This window comes from Podarcis pityusensis (genome assembly GCF_964106645.2).
Source record: "Podarcis pityusensis genome assembly, chromosome: 1".
Taxonomy (NCBI): Eukaryota; Metazoa; Chordata; class Lepidosauria; order Squamata; family Lacertidae; genus Podarcis; species Podarcis pityusensis.
In genome coordinates this window covers 100,131,819-100,155,444 of record NC_138028.1, presented here as the reverse complement: position 1 = coordinate 100,155,444, position 23,626 = coordinate 100,131,819, and the positions used below count along the sequence as shown (strand labels likewise).

Genomic DNA, 23,626 nt, shown 5'->3' with positions numbered 1-23,626 from the left:
GAAATCCCATAACACTGGAGTGTCTTTAACTTCAAAGCCTAGGGTAAAATCAGGATGGTGATTTTAAAAAGCTCATCTCTCTGACTTTCCCCCTTTGAATGGCTCACCTCCATATCATACATTCAAACCTGTTTGCAAAATCCATTCAGTTTCAAATTAGTATTCTTGTTTTTGTTAATTTCTATACCATGCTGAAATGGTTTCCGCAAGTATAAAACGTTATGAGCATGGGAGGCTGCTAGTTGTCCAACGTATTTTTGAATACATGGAATTACACTTATGCTTCTTTGGGTCCAGACCACTGTCCACAATCTGTGTAAAACTCTTGATTCAGTCATTCTAAGCATGTCTCAAACTCATTGATTCTAAAGGAAGCAGGAACAACCAACTGAAGCATAGCCATGTCTGCTGTTGGCATCCATCTCTCTCGGATGACAATGGAAGACTGTGCCATTGGGGGTGAAGTGAAACAGTTGGAGAGTTACAGTGCCTGCTGTGGCTGTAGAGGCTGATATGGGAGACACATGTTTTGTTGCAGCTGGGGCAGATGAAGGCATCTGGCTGTGCTGCAGATGCACCATAGCATTTATTCTCTCTTCCAGGGTCATTTCTCCTCTAGTCACTGCTGTGGATACACAACTTGACTCCAGGCACTGCTATGGTCTGCAAGGCATTCTCACACAGAGGGGTTTGTGTTGCCAGCCTTTATGTCTTGCTTGCAGATGTCTTTGTAATGCAGAGTTTGTCTGCCAACAGGCCTTGTGCCTGAAGCTATCCTTGGGGATCCTGCCACCTTCCATTTTGTGGACATGGCAAAGCCAGTGGAGATATCACTAAAAGAAGAATGCAAACATGCTGGGAACGTGGGCTTGGGCTCCTGGCGGTTGTAAGTTGCCCATGACTCACTTTCATAAAGCAGTGCCTAATATGCAAACCTGGTAATCTATTACAGAGGTACGAATTAATAATATTCTAATAATTACATTGCAAAACTGAATTGGGAGGAGGGAGAGTTCATTTTATTCATTCATGCAAGTGATTATCTTCTGCATTACATCTTGCTTGTCTTCCACTGTGTTCAGCATAACATCTTATCTACGGGCAGCTTGACACATGTCCAGACTGCCACTGAAAAAAGATAATGTATCAGAGAGCTCTTAATTAATTCAGAGGAAAATATTTAATGCTGAGATTTGTAGATAGTGGATAAAAGTTATGGAAGCTGACTGGAATCACTGATGGATATTTTACTGTTTGTGTTTGATTTGTTAAGCTGCAGCTGCTAAGTCTGTATACGTTCTTTAACTTTATTTTAACAACATCGCCATTAGCCTTCTTCTTTTACTGTTCTCTGAGCAGAAGTGGTGGACACAACGCAAAACTGTGTTGACTGAGCTAAGATTTTTTTATTCCTTAAATGTATTCCATGGCAGTCTGAGATCTTTAAAACATTGTGGAATTTTTAAAAGCAGGTATCCTTTGTGACTTGAGGCCGCTTGAAATTGATCTGGTTTTTTATCCTCTTTTGCTTTTGTTCTCTTGAATTAATGCTGACTTCTAAAAAGGTGGCCAATCCTCACTACGTTCCAAACTTATGTATTTTGTTGGCATGTGACCAGCTTATTTACACTGCATTTACATTCCCCCCCCATAGATTCTATTCACCATATAGTAAATCTTCACCATACAAAGCAGTGTGTTTGTGCAGATCAGAAATGGGAGAGATAAGGGGACAAAAAGTTGCAACATCTGCTTTGGAGCTGGACTTCGCCTCAGCCAGTAGCAGCATGCTCAAATGAAGTTCCACTCAGGGGGTGTGTCCCCCAGGAGAAAGGAAGGCAACATTTGCTGGCACCTCACTTCTCCCCACAGCCACCTGCTGCAGTGTAGAGGTTGGGGGATGAAAAATGACCTGCCTTCTCTTCCACAGCATCTTCCCTATGCTAAATCAGAAGGCTTTCCATCTGCAGAAGGTGAACACTGGATTCAGCCCAAGTTATTTGTTTCCAAATGCAGCTAATAGCATCTTTAGGAAGAGGGCTTTTCAGAGGAAGAGGTATGCGAGGAAAGGATTAAATATCTCCATGAATGCTTTGGCCCTAAAAATGGGTGCAGAAAGGTCTCTGGATTTCAGATATATAGATATATAAAACAATCCATTGATAATTTTTCAAAATAATTTAATAGGTAAAACTATTCCAAGCATTTTAAAAATTGAGATGTGATCAATGTCATATCACTCTCAAGTTTAGTCTGTGTGCATTTATAAATATGAACCATTCTCTTTCTAAACTTTCATTTGCTTAGAAAGCTGCATGATGCTTTTCCAAATATTCAGATATGGATCAAACCTTTCTATGAATGGGTTGTATCCAGTGTTTGTGTGAGCAGAAGGCAGGTCACTCAACTGATCTTTCTGTCCCCATCTCCTGTTTGAAGCCCCTGTACTTCCCCCTCCAACCCTACAAAAAATACCTACAGTGGGTTGAGGGCCCTCTTGAATGGGGGCGGGGTGGGCACTGTATCATACTTGATTACAGTGTGAGAAGAGGAATAATCTGAAATTGGGCAGGAGGATGTTGCTCAAGTGGAATTTCTGCTGCTGCAAGGTCCTTTCACCTGATTTTGGTGCATCCCTGCATGCAACAGCCCCCGCTGTCCACCCCATCCACCCAAACTCTGGCTAGTGTCTTCAAGAGGTACAGGGGGTAGAAAGTAGAAAGGAGAGGAGAAGAAATATTTGTTGAAGATAACTTTCTTCTGCTCTCTCAACCTCTAGATACAACCCAGTATTCTCACCAAACAATATTCTTCTTTTACACACACACACACACACACACACACATTAATTCCGCTATTATATTCCAAAGATAAGCATATCCTGTGCATGAGTCGCATAATTTTCTTAATTTCATTTTACGGTATATTTTCATTTGAGTTACTGGATTTATTAATTAAACAATGTGAACCAAATTACTACAACCCACTTATGTGCATTGCTCTGCTTTTCTGCGGCTTTCTTGGCTTTATTAAAGCTAGCATGAAGTGCAAAGTGAGACTTTAATATATCCTAGTGGTTTGAAAGGAATTATTTTTTTTGCTCTTCTTATTTGATTTAAGGGAGTTATTTTTAAAAAGTAAAAGTAAACCTACTCATTGCGGTGCTAATTTCAGTAATAATTGCCATTTAGAGATCAAAATCTATGGTTGTGATCCAGCAGGGGCTATTTTGTCTTCTGAATTTCACCTCTTAGAAGCTGTATCCACAGAACTTCAAAATGACTCTTTAAACTCCTCCGAATTCAAAATGCAATTTGGGGTTGGTGGAGGAAATTGCCAGTGGTGCAAATGTTTTATTTCCCCATTACTCTAAGCCCATATAAGTTACCAATCTGCCTTGGGTGAGCTCTGTCATCTCAGCGAGTGACGATATTAGTTTTATTTGTTTACCCTATATCAGTGCAAGATACTGCTAAAATGGTTGTCTGTGTGGGCTGATAAGTTCTTGAGGAAGCTTTTGAGAGAGCAACTCCTCTCTTCTCTCTCCCTCTATATATTAGAACAAACGTTCACCACTTTGGATCATGACCTCACAGATGTTCGGGTATCTATAGGGTACATCTTATGAGATTCTGCAGTTGTTTCTCAGTTGTTCTGCAGTTCTTCTACTGACAAGCAAGGAGGCCTTCTTATTTTGTTTTTTCTCTGTGAGGTCTTCTTGTCACTCTTTGAAGGAGAACAAACAGAGAGGCTTATTGCCTGGTAGAGCTCAGCTGGCTCTTGTTTCCTCAGAGAGATTAGGAGAATGTGCTTTCCAGGCACTGTTTTCTCAGTCAGGGTGCACTTCTCTTCTTTTGAAAGAGGATGGGTCAAAGCTACTGATGCCGAGTTACATTTCTCAATCAGGTCACATTCTCTCTCACACACACTTTTTTCAAAATCAAAAGGCGAATGTTGCAGCTGCTGCCCATTGTTCTTGAAGGTCTTTTTTGAATGCTGTTTCTTTCTTTACAAAATTTGAAAAATGATTGTATCTCAGGATACAGCAATCACTCTATGGGATGGCAAATCATAGTACTACACCAGACTTTTGTTTCACAAGTGTTTTTCTCTGCTTTTATTATCAGGTAGCCTACTCTAGTTCTTTCAACGTTTTTTGCAGTTTCTCATCTTTTTCTTTTGTGGTTTTTAATTTAATTGCAATGCACTGTCCTCCATTCCCCCTAATTGTTTTCCTGCTAATTTTTGATGCCCTTATCCCTCGGTTTCTCCTTGCATAGTAAGAATTTGAAATGTAGTGATTTGCCTGCAATTTTCTGTATTAGCTATGCTATATGTAAAGTGGGGTGAAAATAACTGTAGCAAATCATACATGAAACAAGAAACTGATGGCTATCAAGTTCACAGACTGGCTTGGATAGAAATAGTATGCTGAATTACATGGGTTTCTGAAAGGCTAAGAGTAAAGTTTAAGTGGATGGTTTATGTATAAATTTCAGTAGCAAACAATAGCTGAAAAAATTGTTAGCGATCCTAGGAGGCGTAGGTTTGCTTCCTCCTGTAGCATGCAGCTTGCCTCACTTAAATAAATAATGTGGAACTGTTGCTTTGTAAATCTGTCTTCAAGTGGAAATATCATCATTAGCATTTATATAGTGACTTAAAACAGAACTATATAATAATTCAGTATACTTATTCCTGTATTGAAAATGGGAAGGAGGAGATGGGAATGGGGATGACAATGACTTGCCTACGGCTACCTCTTGGCTGAGCTGAGCAAGGAACTTGCTAAGAAGATCTCACACTCTTAGGCTGTGTAGATATCAATGTGCTTTTGTGCATGCACGAACTTTCAATTGAACTCTCGTCTCAATGTTTCCTGTCCACACTAGTGGGCAGTGCCCTTCCTGTAATTAATACTTCCCTGAGTTCTGGAAACATGATATCCACGGTGGGTATGCTCACAGATATTTGTCACCTGTGTGAGTGGTCAATTTTTCCTATTTTTGAGAGACAAGTTTTCCTATGAACCAAACTTGCACAGAACACTGGGAATAATAATTCCAGCAGCAGCAGCCCACTGAGAACTACCCTGCCAATGGAAGGAGGGTTGTGTGGTGAAAAATGGCACCCAGAAAAATGACACTACACACATAACAAACCACTAAGTACCCACACTATGCCTTTGGAGGGGACGTACAGGCTGTCTGTTGGAGGACAATGTTGTGTGGTTCACGCAAAAAACAAACAAAAAAAAACAGGGGTTGCATCAAATCCACTTTAAACTGTTGTGTGTACACAGCCAAGCCTCTCTATTGTACTTTGCCCTGCCTGTAGCACATTGTGGTTTGGGATGTGAAGGCTGAACTGTGGCAAATGCTGGCATATGGGATCCCTTCTCCAAATCATCCCAAACATCTACTCATCTTTTCAGACATTGCTATTGCACAATAACTTTTTGTATATACTCCCTGGCATTCCCCCCCCCCATATGAGTCAGTTGTTCAGTGTTTACACAGTAGTCAGTCCACTACTGTACAAGCATGACCCAAAATACTGTTCCATGCTTGCCACTTCTGACTAAGTGGAAACACTGGAGGATTTTTTTTCCAATAAAACAAAGAGCACTAGAGAGTTAATGGCTCCTTCATATTATGTGCTTTATTCATAAATATATACACAGAGCACAAGCACCCTTGTATTCTCAGGTGGCAGCTTGCACCAACCCCTAGGCCAGATACCCAGTTCTAACAAACTCCAGCTAGGTTAACTTTCATCTGTTGCATTCTCTCTCCCTGCACCTGCCCATTCAAAGCTGAAAATCTCTCCTTCTCTCTCTCTCATACATATATCCTGCACTCCTGCTGGTGAACTGAATCAAGGGACCACCTACAACCATTAAAGGAATATTGATTTTATTGTCTTATTCACAAGGCAGAAGAACATTCTGCCTTGTGAATGTTTAGGACATTCTTTAATTGTTCATACAGTGGCACATCGAGTTACATACGCTTCAGGTTATAGACTCCACTAACCCAGAAATAGTACCTCGGGTTAAGAACTTTGCTTCAGGATGAGAACAGAAATCGTGCTCCAGCAGCGCGGCGGCAGCAGGAGGCCCCATTAGCTAAAGTGGTACTTCAGGTTAAGAACAGTTTCAGGTTAAGAACGGACCTCCGGAACGAATTAAGTACTTAACCCGACATACCACTGTATTTTAATAATGCATTAATAGTCCACTGATAAGTGCCTGTGCAGTTTTTACAGTTTGCACTAGTGATGGGGAAAAACATTTTTTCACTTGCCTCGGAGTCTACTTTTTCTCTCCAAGGAAAATGGTGGGGTGGGGGGGCAAGTTCTCCTCCTTCTGCAGAAGCCCCTCATTCCCAAGTGAAACACACACAAACCTTCAAAAGAGGGAGTATATAACAGGGAGAGTTCACTAGGGACAGTCACTAAATTGGAAATCGTTGTTGGCATCCGCCTGTCTCGGGAGACAATGGAAGAGTGCATCTTTGAGGAAAAAGTCAAACCACTGAAACTTACAGCGCCTGCTGTTGCTGTAGAGGACGATATGGGGGAGACATGTTTTACAGCAGGTGGCACAGATGAAGGCATCTGGTTTTGTTGCTACAGGTGCACCACAGAGCTGCTTCTCTCTGTGCTCCTCCCAGTGGTCATTTCTCCCTGGGTCCACTGCTGTGGAAATAATGAGCATCACTTCTTACAAAGGATTGTGGGATTGTAGTTGCTGTAATTTTGCCTTCCAAGCAGAAGCCATGGATTCTAGAAGTGCCATTCTGTGCCCGGAAATGAAAACAACACAAACATTCTGTTTCTAGTGTCTGATGTGTGATCACTTGATGCTGTCAAATGATTAACATGCCTGTATAAGTCAGCCCTAAGGTTTCTAGTATTTGGCAGCAGCTACCGGATACTGCAATTTGTGTCATGATTGCTGCTATAGAGACCACAGAATGATCTGACAAGTTGCTATATATAAACATTTCCATATAAAAGTTCAGGATAAGTTCAGGTACTGCTAGATCTGCAAACCTAAGTGGGAGGTTTACCATGTCTTTTGTCCAAATGCAGCAATTTAAAGAGATCGTAAGAGGTCTTTTCCTCTTTTTTCTGCTCTGATCCATTAATCAAACCCCTGACATCTGTCTCCTTCAGATAATTTACTCCGTGCAGCCTCCCTCATATTTACTGGTATAGGTGGCTTTTTCTTAGTTCTCAGAGTCTCTCCTCCTGATACTGTAAGCTAATGCATTAGCATCAGTGGATGAAAATGTGATATATAAGCTTTTTATGTACTGAAGTTTGATCATGGGTTTGTAGAGTTTTAGAACCCATTTCAAGAAGTGATATAAATTTTTCATGCAGAGCACACAAGGAATGCAGCAAACAGACTTCCTTTGGCAAATGAGAGCACCTGAGAACTGAACTTACCGCTGTTATATTTAAAAGAGCAAGATTTTATGCTGAGCAAGAAGTTATACAAAACACTTGCATGCAATGCTATAGCTCATGTTCGTCAAGTACAGCCACGGCACTTCATCCTGAAGGCTGCTTCATCTCAGTAACTGGGTTTGATATGCCTTCTACTGTAGAAGTGTATGTAGAATGTTAGGACTTCTATTTTAACAGTAAGTTCTACTTGCTCCCCCCCCCCAACAAGATATACCACATATATCTTTTCCAAATAATTCTCTGCTACTACTAAGCTAACACTAGGAAGATAAGTAATGTCAAATGACCTTTTGTAGTATTTTCATCCCCGGAAAAGTCAGATAAGTCATTTCTGTCCGACTGAATATCTTGTATCATACACAAAACAGCACAGTTTCATTCAAACCTAACAACATAAAAATGGGCATTAAGAAACAAAATAGTTAACAATATTTCCAGAGTAAGCCAACAGCAATCAATCAGTCTTGATTACTATACTTTTGGCTTTATATTATGGCACCCAGAATGTACCTCAGATTATGAACTGGGTTATCGATTAAGGGGTTAACTTGTAATATAAGTAGAAAGTTATGTATTTACCACATCATTTTTTTTTTTTTAAATGATATTTATTAAGATTTTCAAAAATACAGAAAGTAAAGATTAAAGTACATTCAAAGCCTTATTTTCATACATTCACTTTCCGGGACTCCCCCCTTCCCCCACCCCTACCATATTCCCCTTTCATATTGTTGGCTCCACAAGCTCTCAGTTCTAATTAAAACTTAATTTGTTTAGATCATTATTCGAATTTAAAATTTATACACTCCTCATCAATACCCTTAATAAAAGACAAAAGTTCTCTCCCCAGGGCCCACCCCATTTTCATTCCACAATTTCCCTTTTTTTTTAAAGATAAGGACACCCCACACAATAGAAATATAAGAAATAAGAAATAAAAAGTATAATAGGTGAAAAAGAGCCAGTTCAGAAAAAAAAGTTGACAAGCCTTTGGATTTTAGTTCTCCCCCCCCTGTCCCCGGTTTAATTTCCCCCTGACCACCAAACCATTTTATCTGCCTGGAATTCTTAAAGTCCATAAATCACCTATTTCCCCCAACTCCTTGCTGGCTTTTTCTTTTTATAGTTATTTTTTAAAACATTTAACTTCAAATCTTTAATAAAACTCCCCCCATTGTTCTTTCCAAGTTGTAGTCCAATTTCCTCTTGTTCCGCTGCTGAAACGTTCTAATTCAGAAGTTTAGTAACTCTGCAGGGATTATTGTTATTCAGGAACAAAAACTTGCGTTCAGTCCCTTCCTTTCTTCAATAGAAAATTCTATTGTCTCCTTTAGCTGAACACCCTGTAGACAAAATATTATTTCCGTTTTGCAGCTTTCCCAGAAGATAACCAGTCCTGTAAAATTCCAATGGTATTTTTCCACTTACGACCATCTTTGTAATGTCCCGAAACTCCTCTAGGGGGATTGTTGTAACTTTGTTTTCTCTAGTCCAAAAGTCCGATTGTTATCCATGTTTTCGCCATTTTATATCCAAGTTTTAACGGGTTATAGCAAATTGTAACAAATTTAACCAGCAAAGTTCTCATAATAAAATCCTGTCTGCTTTCCGACTTTGACAGCTACTTTGACAGCTGTCAAAATCTCCGACTCTTTTCACCAGGCTCTCTCTTCAATCACCCCGGTTCCCAGGGGGGGGGGGTCACATTTTCCTTCTCCCTCAATTCTTCCTCCAGCACAGTTCTTGTAGTTCCCCATCGTGGAATTCTTAGTATTTATCAGCAATACAAATCTTTTTGGACCTTGGTTTCCCCGTCCTTGTTTTGGAAGGTTTACAGTAGGGAGGGGGACTGACTTCCTTTTTGGATCCCCCCCCGCTCGTGTCCAATCCGAAAAAAAAAAAAAAAATTTTTTCTCCTTTTGAACCCGGTTTCCAAATTACTCACGGGTTGTTGTTAAGAAGTCCGAATTTTCAATAGAAGAAGTCAGCGCTCTCCGCCGGATGGCATGCGGCTGCGCTCGGCAGGGATAGCAGAGGACTCAAAGCACCACGCTTCTCCCCGGCACCCGATCCGTAGCCTTTAAAAAGGCTCCTTCACGAGTCGGGAGGGCGCTAGCGGTGCCAGCCGAGTCTCCATGTCCACGGCCTCCGTGGCCGTGGTTTTTAAGGGTCCCCGCATCGCCGGTGCGGTAGGACCCAGCCCCTGCCGAGCAGGCTCCCTCCGGAGCTCGGAGGGAGTCCGCCATTCGGCGATGGCGCCAACCCGGAAGTCCCCTGTATTTACCACATCAAGCAAGGGCGGGTGGGATCTCAAATCTGAGGTGTTCCTCTGACCCTTGCATATATGCTGAAGCAGAGCATGATTTTCAAGACGATTTACACTTAACACATCAGCAGGATTTACATGTCCCCATTCAACTTGAAATGGCTCTAACTCAGGGCTTATATCTGTGCCTTACTTTATGTGCTTTATTTTATATGCCCATTCTCCCTGCTTCTGACAAGGACTTTGTGTAGTTTGAAAAGAGAAAGATTAATATAAATAATATGTCGTTTAATGAGGATTGTACATCCTAGTGATAGTTTTGCAATGCCTTGTATTCGGCATATGGTGAAAGAGAAGGCTTATGCTGTAGTATTCTTACAAAGCAATCATTTTCATAATTCAAGCATATAACAAATATTAGGGTTTTACTATGCATACAGAATGTCCAAGGATTGGGAGGCATGAGGGGCTTAGTGGGTTACTTGAAATCTGAGATGTGGGACAAGGCAAAGCAAACCTGACCTGAAGCCCCACTGTATTGGTTTGAGCAGGGTACAGTTAAAAAGCTTCCTAGAATTACACAATCGTTGTGGAGTTGGAAGGGATCCCGAGGATCATCTAGTCCACCTCCCTGCAATGCAGGAATATGCATCTGGCTTCTCTGCATGGAAGAAGTGTAAGGGAAGAGAGATTTTAAGGACCATTTTCCACAAAAAGTTTGCATTGTAGTTGGGCATCTGAAAAGTTCCATAACAGCTCTTAAGGACATTACACATTTGGCATTTTAATTAATGACCACAAATCCTTTAACAGCCTCTCTTACTCTTTGGAATGTTAATAACTTGCATTTTCTCTATATTGTCCAACTTTGCCCAGGATGGTAGTTTGAATCAATGGAAAAAATATCACTAGCTAACAAACTGCAGCTCAGCTAAAATAGGCTGCTGCAGGTGGAAATAGGTCAGGTGGGAGTGAAACAAAATGTTGAATAAAAGAAGAAAGCATTCCTGCAATGATTGGCTTGTTAGTGGGCCCTTAAATTACCTGGCACCACATAGGCAAACTTTAGGGTTTGGAAAACCTATTACAGAAAAATTGTTCACTGTGCAGAGGCTGGAAAATATTGAGTCCCAAAGCAGCTGTTACACCACTTGAAAAAATATTCTGAATTAGGTGGAGTATAAGGCCTTTAGCATTTCTATCACAGAACAGCATGTGTAACCCATAAGGGAAGATGGACATTGAAGGCCATACTGCAGCCCTGAAGGTTGGAAGCGCCAAGTATGCCTCAAGCTCAGAACTTCAAGGTCACATCAGAACTCAGAAGGCATTTTCAGTTTAGCCTCTGTATTACACAGCTCCCTTTAATTGAGAGCCTGTTTGAACCTGAGCCTGGCTTTATTGCAGAAGCAGTTGTAGTCTGTGGCCACGATCCATCTGTTCACTGGCCTAGCCGCACCTGACTAACAGATCTGCATTGTTACCATGGGCATTATATCTCCTACAGGATTTTTCTTTCTGATCACCCAGATACACATTTCGGATCACCCAGATGCATCTGAGTAGTCACTGTCATTAAGAGAATACTAACTTAGATGGATTTTAAAGTACTGCCTACTAGGTAGGGGAGTGTCAGTGTGGATGGTGCCAGCATTCACGGATCAATGTACAGGAAGAGTCTGCTGAAAGTGTTGTTTCTGTTTCTGTGAGGTTGTAGGTTGAGGAGGGTATTGGAGCCCGTGAGCTAGGGCTTACAGGGATGTGTTGATGTCTGTGGAGCTGCAGCGGGAGCATTCAGGATTGTGGGGTACAGTTCTCCATGATAGTTTATCAGCTTTTCAGGTATATCTGTGGGCCTCCAAAAGGTTGGTAACATCCCCATATCTGATCACTCCATCACACAGTCATATTCAATAACGGAAGGAACTGGCATTGCACATAGCATCCCTCTGTAAATATTGAACTCCGTGCAAATTTTTGCTTCAAATTTTTGCTTCAAATAATACATGTGCAATGTATTATTTTGCCAGTAGTTGCTGCCACAGGCTTTAACAGGGCACAAACACGTTGGAACGCTCAGAACTTTGTCAAACCAATGAAATCATGGGTGGTGTTCAACTAAGATTTACTCAGCGTAAACTCATTAAAATGCATGTGCCTAATTTAGTCATGTTCATTAATTTCAATGGTCCTGCTCTGAGTAAAACTTACTTGAATGCCACCTCATGTCTACGTCAGCAAGACTGAATAAAGCACGTTAGTTTTCATGAGAAAGTACTATATGGGGTACCTGTATAAACATTGCAGTAAAAGGAGTCAACATGTCAGTTCTGAGCATTTAAAAGCCTCTTATGCCTGTGGCAGTTTGTACCGGATCTGTTTGAAATTTGGCACATTCATAGGCCTTATATCAGGTAGATCATAAACACAAAGTCTCAAGCACAACAAGTCCCTTTTTAGTAAGCTATAGAATCTTGAGGTTTATTATGGTAGAAGCATTTTATTTTATTTTTTGATAAAAGGGGCACTCCTACGCCCTTTTAATTTTAAATATTGTATGACCCCTTCAGATTATACTTTGGTCCAAAAAGTGGATGCATCAGCTGAAGTATGCTTATTCTCAGCAGGCCTCTTACATTTGTCTGTTGTGTTTGAAACAAAAAGAATTGCCACCAGCAGTTATATGTCAGTTTGTTTCTGATTCACCTTCTGATAATTAGTAATCATGGAGCTGCCATCACAAAATGATTGGCCTCTTTGGCACTGTTGCAGTGTTGGCATTCATTCGCCAGTTCTGTAGCAGCTACAGTATCACTTCTCTCTCTTTTTTTGTTTTTCTCTCTTTCAATTTAATTGTAGCTTGTTTTTAGAAAACACTTCTCATTTAGGAAAATTCTGGAGAGGTGCTAGGTTTTGTAATGTTTTCATGGGTGCTAGCAAGCTTAGCCTTTATTAGCCCATGTTAGCAAAAGTATTGGAGATTAATGGGCAAATTACAGTTTAGCTCCATAAGCTTGGTGACATTCACAGAAGTGTCACCTTCCAGAGGCTGTTTATAGCACTGATGTTTCAGCATGGTATTTTAAGGGGACTAGCAGGTCTTGGATGTATTCTGTGCAGATCACCTTCATATTCCTTCAGATAGCTTGAAAGGTGAAAAATAATTCCCCCACATGTCAGAGTAACTTCAAATAATTTGCTGCAGCTACATTTGAAAGCTAATATGCAGCAAGGCCATAGGATTGTACAGTATCCCAATATTTTTTTCTTAACTTATATTTTAACTCAATTATGTTTCCCTAATATAATCAAGAAAGGTGATAAACCAAAGCTCCAAAGAGCACAAACATATCAAATACACATTTAGAAACAAGAACAATAAATTATGTATGTAGCCTTGTTTGGATAATTCATCTGGAAAGAATGTATTACATTGCTTTCGAAAAGTGTACACTCTACGTGAAATAAACATTTTCCAGTTAAGCTGGAAAAAAATGTTTTCTGTGAAGAACGTACATGGTTTTTCAACGCTCTGTGACGGTTGTTACTGTTAAGAGCAAAACTGTTGTTCCTTTGCACCCTCCAAAGAATCACTAATAGATTCCACAGCTAGTCTTGTGCATTGTTCTTCTCAAACTTTACAATACATGATAAATATTTCCTCTTTCAGTAGTATAGGTCAGAAAAGTTTTTTCAAATGCTGAGTTTATTTTAAGATGTTATGTTGCCATTTTCTTAACTGTCAGTCTGAGAAGGATAAACCTATAAACAAAATGGAGAGGCTATGGGTCACGTTTCCATCTTCTTAGCTGTCAAATTGTTTAAAGAATAAATTGGTTTTAAAAATGAAGTAAACGCTGGATGGAGGGTGGTCAAACACAAATAAGAAAGCAAGAAAGGAAATGTATATTATTACTTGAGTCATTTACGTCATCATAGTTTTGAAAGTACGTATTACATCTGCATTTGGAATACAGATAATTGTTTTGTCCAATTATGAGTTCTAGTTATACTATAGTTTATTCATTAATAGTTACCGGTAATAGTACAAACTCTTCAAATGCAGTTTTCTAGCACTCCTGCCTGGTGAGATTACTACTGACTATGTTCACAAATAATGAGTTCTTATACCCACTCCAATTCTATGAACAGTTAAAAATTCCAGGGGTGTAGCATTTACCTGGGTTTGGTTTCCTTTGAAGAAATTCAGTGTAATACTTACTTTTATTGTGAATTGGGCTTTGCCCCAAGGCTCTTATCCTATTTGCAGTCAATCACAACACCAATTGGGTGGGTGGATAGCTCAAGCGATATAGTGCTGTGCATGTGAGAGATCCCAGCTTCAGTCTCCAAAGTCTCCAGCTAGGGCTGGGAATGACTGCTGCCAGTCAGTGCAGACAATATTAATTCAGTATTAGCTAGCTTCCTTTGTTCCTAACATGTATTTCAAGCTGATATCTCATTTTGCATATATATATACACAGCATTCATGAGACCAGGCAGGCTGCTGAATTCACATAACTTTTCTCTCTTACTTAGTCTTGATGAGAAGCTTCCTCAGAAATGAAATTTAGTCTAGTTGGGTAGATGGTGACTTCCTGATCCTGGCGTTTGAATCACTAAGTTCAGTTGTTCACCCTCACAATTTCCTTTTATATCAAAAACTCACATATTTATATCAGTCCTCACTTCATCTTAGGGAAGAGGACTGGTGAGGTGTGTGGGAATGGAAGATGCATGCAACTAGAACTGGTGCTGTCATGAACTGGCAGGCTGATGGGGAGGAAGAAGAGGATCCTGGCGTGGAGTGCAGCCAGGACTGGGACCCACAGGGGCAAGCTGGGGATGGGGAAGGAGAGGTTGCTGTAGGACAGGCATAGGCAAACTCGGCCCTCCAGATGTTTTGGGACTACAACTCCCATCATCCCTAGATAACAGGACCAGTGGTCAGGGATGATGGAAGTTGTGTCCCAAAACATCTGGAGGGCTGAGTTTGCCTATGCCTGGTATAGGAAGTACTCACGGAGTGACAGGGGGTGGCGGTCAGTGCGTAGGAACCAGAACAGCAGAACCCATCACTAGAGGGACCCCTGTCTCCGTGAACACAGAGGGCTCTGAGGCATAGGGAGCAGTGGGAGGGAAGCTTTAGGAGGCTGAGGCAGGCAAGGGCCCACAGCTGGCCAGGTGGTGCTCACTAGCTCTGGGATTTCTCAGCAGGAGTAGGCTCAGAATAGGTGAGGGTCACATGCCTCGTCAAGCCCAGATGCTGCAATCAGCAGGCAAGGTAGAAAAGGGAAGCAAGTAGGGTTTGGGGAAACTGCTGCTTGAAATTGTGCAGAGGCACTGCTTGTCCATATAGACTATACTGGCCCAACAGGCTGTGTTCTGTGCTATTATGAAAGAGGTGAATAGGGGAGTTATCTTTAAATTGGGTTGGAGGAACTGTCAGTTATTTAATTCCCTTAACTCACACCTCACGGTGTTCCCCAGGGATATCATTTCAGTTTTGTGTAGGGGTCTGTGTGTGTATCCTGTTGAACAAAAGGGGAAGAAGAAAGCTTTCTGTGTTGAGCAAGGTAAGAAATCAACCTATTCAAAGCAAATGATTTTGACTGTTAGGCATAGATATTTAGTACTTGGTCTGTTTACAAATGGAGTGAATTTTTTTCACTCTGAATAACATCTGAATAACAACATGCAGGCTGAAATAGAAGTAGACAGGAGGCAGCCCACCTCATACTTTCTGAATAGCACCTTTGTTTTCCCCTCAGTAAGCATTGTATTTTATCTGTTGTCCTGAAGTTTGGAGCCTAGGAATTTTTGTTATGGGTCTGAGAGTGCCATGCAGTCATGGGTCCAACTAGCATAAAGAGAGGCTACAGAAAGCATAAAATATGTATTTGTTACTCTGAGACATTTCCTCTCTAATTTTTGTTCCACCTTGCACTTCATATTTTTGCAGTTCATTACAAGCTGTGGAGAGAAAAGGTCTGAATGAAACAGCACACTGTGTGCAAATGTGTATGTCCCAGCTTATTTTCCCCAAATAATATAAATAATAAGTCAGATTCTATTTATGAAATATGAAAAATAAGACACATATTTGTCACAATCTATTTTTTATGATCCTTTGGGCAATCCCACAGCACTCCCTCTGAAAGAAACGAAATAAGTAGTTTTATTTATATTTAGAAGGCCAATTTCAATTTCAGTTCCCTTTTTCCCCCATTGAGAGGTTTCATTGCTTTTGATATATTTTAAGTCCCTGTTCAACTGCCTTTTTATTTGCAAAATAGTTATGAATTCTAAGAGAATATGCCTGTGGGGGGCGGGAATCATATATTTAATAGTTCACATTGAAAAGTGTGTGTGTTCAATATATAGGAAGGAGAGTAGTTGAGAGAATCTTCCCTCTCTCTCTTGGTTGAGATAGAGAATCGCCTCATGTATTTGTAAATCATGTGGACAGTCACTCTTCTAAGTATCACAAGCAGATGTAACCAGGCAGATGTGATGTGGTGAATACCTTACAAATGATGTAACTCTGTGGTCTCCATTGTGGCATCGCAAGATGCAATTCTGCCATTTTGGATGTTATCTGGTGCCTGTGAAGACTGTGCCCTGTCACCAGTTCCAGTGCCTCCCTTGTCATGAGGTAGACTGTGTGGTTACTTTCCCACCCTGCTGAAAAAGGACCCAGGAAGGTAGGAAGGAAAGGAGAATGATCTGGGGAAGGCAGCAGAGGGAGGAGGAGAAAGTAGGGTGTCAGAGGAATGGAGCAGGGGGATGGAGTATCAGAGACAGAGGGAAGTCACACACCTGTCAGATCCAGTGAAACATAGTCCCTTGAAAAGGTGGAATTATTATTATTATTATTATTATTATTATTATTATTATTATTTATTATTATTTATACCACACCTATCTGGCTGTGTTTCCCCAACCACTCTGGGTGGCTTGCAGCACATTAAAAATGGTAAAACATTACACATTAATAATTTCCTGATACAGGGTTGGCTTCAGATGTCTTCTAAAAGTCAGATAGTTTATTTCCTTGACATCTGGTGGGAGGGCGTTCCACAGGGCGGGCGCCACTACTGAGAGTGCCCTCTGCCTGGTTCCCTGTAACCTCTCTTCATGCAGGGAGGGAGGTGCCATAAGGCCCTCGGAGGTTGACCTTGTGTCCATGCTGAACGATGAGGGTAGAGACGCTTCTTCACACACACGCTCCAGCCACCAGCAGTCGCTATTGACTGAACTGTAAGAATTACAGATCCAGTGCTCATAGGTTCTGCCGTGGTGCAAATACATAATCAGATTCACAGAATCATATAGATTCTCATAATGTTTGCTAATTCCCTCAGAACCACCATCAACTCATAGCCTCCTATGTGTGGACATTTTCTTCTGTTATATGTTGCTGGTTTTGATGTACCATGGAAAAATCATGAAGCTCTGTTAGGATCTATGCCTTGGAGCAATGTTTTTTTTAGTGCTGGCACTTCTGGATCTCTGGTTTTTATTGTGTGTACCAATGTAAGCTTTAATCTGTTACACTTTGTGGGGGGCATAAAAATATGCAAATTTAAAGGGATCCATTTTAATTATACTGGATCTGACTTCTAGCTAGACCCCTTGGAAAAGCAAAGTGTGTGCGTGTGTTTGTCTTTGCACCTGCACATTCAGACACATGTGTGCTTTCCTGCTTTCTAGGGAGGGAGAGTGACATTGAGGAGGGGAAAGAGATGGAAGCTGAAAGGGGTGCTGCTTGTGACACTTCCACATAATTTCAAATGTGCCCACAGCCCCTAAGTTTGGTGACCCCTCCTATAATTGCTGTCACATCCGTATAACAAACAAAAAAAATGCTGTCATGTGAAAGAAGTTTTTAGCAGCTTGCCCATAGCTCTTTTGTTTCTAACTTCATATAATCAACACTTTTATTTTTATCTGAGCATTTTCTGTGGCAAAACATTTTTCCCCCCAAGCATAAGATCAGAAGTATAGCCTTCATTATTATTTTTTTACCTGGAGGATGGAAAGGTAGAACACTGTGTGTTCTGATCTAGGATTAGACAAAGTTCCATTTTGGGTCTTTATACTGAAGCTTACTGCCACATTTTATTTTCCCTATTTAATGCAAATGATATTTGTTAGCTATGCAGAAGAGAGAATTGCAATAGCTCTCCCCACCAGTGTGCAACACACATCAGCTGCCATAGTCCCCCCCCCCCCCCGAATAGCTAGTAGAGGAAAATGAGCTCCTTGTTCCTTTGCGCCTGCTCTCTTCTGGTGGTGTAATGGTTAAGAGCGGTAGTCTCCTAATCTGGGGAACCTGGTTCGTGTCTCCGCTCCTCCACGTGCAGCTGCTGGGTGACCTTGGGCCAGTCACACTTCTTTGAAGTCTCTCAGCCCCACTCACCTCACAGAGTGTTTGTTGTGGGGGAGGAAGGGAAAGGGGAATGTTAGCCGCTTTGAGACTCCTTCAGGTAGTGATAAAGCGGGATATCAAATCCAAACTCTTCTTCTTCTTCTTTTTGGAAGAGTTAAATAAAAATGGTTTTCAGTGCAGCAGTTGAAGACCAATGGTTAAAATAGCAAGACCCTTGCCCACTTGTAGAATTGCAAAGTTGAAGGGTGTTGCGCGTCGAGGTCCGCAAGACACCCCCCCAAAGAAAAGCACAATTGACACTTAATTTTTGTTTAAGGTTTTTGGCATAATTTTGGCCACAACTTTATTCAAATTACAGCAATGTGAGTGGTTGCTTAGGCATTGGTAGCACTAACTGACCCCGCCCGGGGACAGCTCTGACATTCGCACCCCCCGCGAAGTCAGCAAGGGTAAGTCACCTGGGGAGAGAGACGGGACTGGGAACCATGCCTCACCTCTCCTCAGAATGCTCCCAGGGGCTTGCGTGGCCCTAGCCCCTTGCCAGGGGGTTTCAGACAAAAGCATGGGGAGCCCCTGGGTTCCTTTAACAGAAAACCCTTGAAGCAGCAGCAGCAGCATTTTGGAGGGGCAGGCACAGCGAATCCATACCCCTCCACCAACCAATTCCAAGACCAATGCCTAACCGCAAACCTTACAAGTTGTGACGATTTGCTACGCAGTAGGCAAAAACCAAGTGGCACACACTAATCAGCCAAATGGACAAAATTCCTACCAGGCCCCTGCCCCAAAGCAGACGATCCCATGACAGGCATAGCAAGGTCAAGCAAACAGCCTAAAATTAGGGAAGGGAGGGTGGGTGATCCGAAGTAAGCAGCGAAATGAGGAAGTTCTTCGTTGCGAGCATTGTATTTAACAAATAGGGCTGTCAATCAGCAAATGGCAACATCTAGATTTCCCCAGTAACAGCCCGCCCCTGCTTAAAGGATGGCCAAACCATTTGCCTAGTAACAGTGAGGTGTCTTGTCAGCCCCGCCCGCAACCTGTGCTCTCCATGAGGGAGAACACACTTTTCCCAACAAAAGTCAGAGTCTGAGGCATGGTGGTATGGTCTACAAAGCCAGTTAAAGGGGGTTAGCAGTGATCAGAATACTGGGAAGACAGTGTTGGGTAGTGTTTAGTTTTGGACTACGACATGAGAGAACGGGATTCAAATCCCCACTCAGCCATTAAGCTTACTGAGTGACCTTGGACTAGTCACTGCCTCTCCACCTCACATACCACACAGGGTTGTGTTGTGGCACTAAATGTGGGGGAGAAGAACCATAAAGGCCACCTTGAGATCCTTGGAGGAAAAAGGTGGGGTATAAACACAATAAATAGGTAAGAAAGATTCTTACACATTTCCCCTTGATTATTAGGAACCAAAGTGGCAACTGAATAGCCCAAAGAACAATTACATTAGAGGTCAATGAGAATGCTGCATCTCTTCATTGTAGTATAGTCTGGGAATGGGTTGACTTCATTCAGCGTGCCTGTGTATCTGACCCTCATTGCTGCCTCCTTTGAGACTTCTTTGACAAATGCATGTCTCCTAATCTGTAAAAAGCCATGACACTCTGTAGTTAATGTTAAGAACTTTTGCTCCATCGTAGGTTTGGCCATATATCAACCTTTCTAGCCTATATCTCTGAAGCTGAGCAGGGATACGGTGAGGACCATAACATTTATTAACATGGTGCCCACTATTAATAAGCCTCAATGCCTTTCTCAGTGAAAAACTGTTAGCAATTTCCCCTTCATATATTTTTTAAAAATATGACTGCTGCCTCACTCTAAAAAATACAAGTGGCTCAAATGGATTCATCTGAAGGATATGCCACATGCTTGCTTGATTTATGACCAATGTTCTTGTTCCTTTCTTTCCCCTTACTTCTCTCTCTCTGTCTCTCTTCATGGCAATTGCCTGGAAAAGTCAGGGACTCTGCAGGGAGAACAACAAAAATGGTGAATAGATTTAGTAGAATATTTGGAAGTAAAAGGCATTACACAAAATACCTTTCTTGGCTTTTCAACTTCGCACAGTGAAGTTTGATAGGATAAAATATAGTTATTAATCGACATTATAGCACTTTTACAGCCCAATCCAATGCTTGTCTTCTTGGTAGCCTCACTCAGTTCAATGGGACGTCCACCCTGCAAAATATGCAACGTTAGGCTGAAATCCTATACCTAGTTACCTGGAGTAAACCCTATTGAAGATAATGGAATTAACTTCTGAGTAGACAAGTGTGCTGTTAGTGTACAAAGTGTATCACAGTCTTTTTATTGTTTTCATTATAACTGAAGCCAAACAATGGGAATTTGCTCACAGCAAGTCTCTGGCTCAAGAAGACCTTGATTTTCCAAATCCAAGTTCAGCAATTCTGTTGACTTGATGAGACCTCAGTGGTCTTGAATATCCATCTCCTGGTATAATTTGGTAGACCGACAAGCTCCTCGGTTGATATAAAACTCTGCCGGATTAGTTCTCCACCCAAGGAAGAGCTAGAAGAGTCAAGTGATGTGTTCAGTTCAGTGCAATTATGGCCCAAATAAAAGCCTCAGAAAGCTCTTAATAACAGGCAAGCACCCTTGCCCTTTCCCAGATGAGTGTTGTGTGGTAGATGGCAGAAGGACTTCTTTCTGATTCTGTAAATTGCATGCCTCAAAGACAAGATGTAAACTAATTTATCACTGTCCCACTGAATTGCAGGCTTCAGCTGATCAAGGAGGATTTTGTGATCAATGGTGTCAAATGCTAAAGAGATGTCAAGGAGCAGCAGCCAATTAACCTTACCTGATTTAGTGGCAATCAATAGGGCACTTGTGACCATTAATGATGGCATTTTCTATAGAATGGGCTCCAATGGAGATGAACCTAATACTAAAAAGATCAGCTGGACTTTGAAAGTAGCCTGAATGTAGTGTGTGAGGAAAACTATCAAAAAGAACAAAGTCTTCCAAGGCAATACAAATATTGCTGCTATTTTCTTCTTCTCAACAGTAATAACTCTCTCAGGGTTGTGATATCCCGACTTTCTTTTAGGTCTATCAGTTATTACTTAGGAATTTCTAGGTTCCTTTGCCACTCTGAAAATGACAACCTTTTCATTTTCTTTACCAGAAATGATGACATGTATGTTATAAGTTTTGCTCCAAGAAAATGTTATTAGATTGTATCATATAAGGAATTATTTTATAGTAATATAATCTCACTCAAATGGGAATTGATGTGTGTCTTATTTCTGTTTCTGTGGGCAATGGAATAGAAAAGAGAGAGAAGTTGTTTTCTGATTTTGTTGTTGGCAATATGGGGGCGAGCTTGTTAACAATTTTACAAAATATAAAATTGGGTAAAAATACAAAAAAAAATGATTCCATTCAGAGAATCTTTAAGTACTTTGGAAAATACATTATCTGAGCAATGGGAATATGAAAGCATCATAGTGGTATACTCATTTAGGAAGGTTTTCTGGAATTTCTGTCTTTCCTGAAGTGTGTTGGACCAGCACAAGTAATGCAGAAGGGGGGGGGGGGAGAGAAGATCCAAATTATATCTGTAGATCTTGATAACATACACTGTGAAGAATCTATCTTTATGAGGAAACACCTATATGTAAGAACAAGTAATGGCTAGTATGGTGGGACAGTGCCACTGAGCTATCCACCCCAAACCACATGGCTGCCACTTACCTGTGGGAGTGGGGGGATAGGTTGGCATTGAGTATGGGGCTGTGAAGGAGCCAATCTGACGCTGACTCTGGTGTTCCCACTCAGCCCCAACTTCACTTGGGAGGGCAGCACTCACCCACTGCACCAGAATGCTGTTTGGCTGGAAACAAAGTATGTGTTGTGTTTGGTTTAGTGTGTTGAGAGGAAATCTGGCCATCTAAAGTCAGGAAGATGCATTCTTTGTTTCTGAGCTGTTGACTAGGTAACTTGTGAGGCTTCTCAGATTTTATATGGTTCACTAGAATTCAAAACGTTTGAACGTGATAGGTCGTTTATCAGACATTCCATTTAAACTTACTGGTTTTGGAATTCTTGTGTAAAGCTGGTGAAAGGTTAGAGGGTTCTTACTGGAGAGAATAAAAGGGCAGGTTCAGTCTTTGGAAGATTGTGAAGAGATTCGTTGAGGGAAGAAGATACTATAAAGAGGCAAGAAACAAGCTTAAAGATTGATTCTGGAACTCAGAGCTGCAGCAATATTTTGTGCATGTGGCTAAGAGTCTGCATATAATCATTGAAAGATGGGATCTTTTGTGTTCAGTGCTTTTTTTCGCAGTTTGGGAACAGTCAGAAATACTAGGAAATACTAGGAAAGGGCTGCTTACCCCCAGCTTTGCGGGGAGTGAAGGTTGTGGTCTGCTTCGGCTGCAGCAAGTTGGAATGTCCTCCTAGTTCGGGTGTGATGGGGGGAAGGTGCAATTCCCTTCTCTGCTGGGCACACCAGTCAATGTAGTCAATTGTGGGTGAGTTGGGGGAGGCATGGTATGGGGAGAAGACCAGAGGAAAGATTTTCCCCTTCTGGTCTGCTCCCTGGCTCTCCCTGGCTCTATAGCAGGCCTAGCTATAGAAGTCTTCAGTTACCATATTTGGGGCCAGGAAGTAATTTGCCTTCAGACAAGACCTGTCTGGGATTTTTGCCCACCTCATAGCAATTGTCACAACCAGATGACAGATAAGGCACTGGGCTGAATCCTTAGCTAGAGTGAAGTGGGGTGTAGCCCCTCAAATTCAGGGTATCCCCTTAAGGGATCCAGGGGGGAGGTGCTTTTGTCCAGACACCCGGCGGGGGGGGGGGGCTGATGAGCCATAGCATCCTCCCAAATGGTGATCTTGAAGAGGTCGCCCTGATTTGATGTACAGTATAGGGCGATCATAAACCGTGGTTAACCTTGCAAAAAATAACCAACCAGCAGACAGGTTGGTTGATCCAGGGTAGACATCACATCTGTGAACTGCCCAGAGATCTTATGATGAAGGGTGGCGTATAAATATAATCAATCCTATGCCTATGCCAAAACCTGCTGACATCAATAAAGTTGTAGCTTGTTTAAATCCCATTTGGCTATCCTGTAGTTATCTAAACCTTATAATGCCTTGGCCCTGCCTCCTGCAGCTTTACTGCACCTGTAAAACAAACCAGAGACCTCCAGAGTTTGATGACAGTGTTGAGATTGTACATTAATTTACTCAATTTGAAGGTAGGACTGTGAAACCCCAGCCACATAAGCTTGCAGAATGTGAACTTGCAGAATATATAGAAAATAAAGCAACAGAGGATATGGGTGCTCAGTATAGTTGCAAGTTGGCATCTAACTAGGGTTATTTGGTACTCAGAGGTGTGTATTCTGATGCACTCAGTGGCACTGTCCTCTAGCTGTTTTGTGCATACAGAAAAAGTCCTATCTAGTGTGTAACAAATATCTTAATAGAATGTGGATATTTAT

The 23,626-nt window shown here is 41.5% G+C and overlaps 1 protein-coding gene and 1 long non-coding RNA gene across 6 annotated transcripts in view; one reads left to right on the top strand and one right to left on the bottom strand.

Moving 5' to 3' along the window:
* LRP1B (LDL receptor related protein 1B) overlaps positions 1-23,626 on the top strand; it is a 776,343-nt gene that overhangs the window by 408,409 nt on the left and 344,308 nt on the right. The window lies entirely within an intron of this gene.
* On the bottom strand, positions 16,667-22,158 carry LOC308479257. Of its 3 annotated transcripts, none has more exons than XR_013987583.1 (4): positions 21,867-22,158; positions 19,966-20,678; positions 19,592-19,730; positions 16,667-17,033 (listed from the first exon to the last, which is right to left on the bottom strand). It is a non-coding gene; the product is annotated as an uncharacterized lncRNA (long non-coding RNA). The 3 variants fall into 3 exon arrangements; XR_013987584.1 differs by having other exon boundaries at positions 19,592-20,115; positions 20,504-20,678; positions 21,867-22,157; XR_013987582.1 differs by having other exon boundaries at positions 19,592-20,678.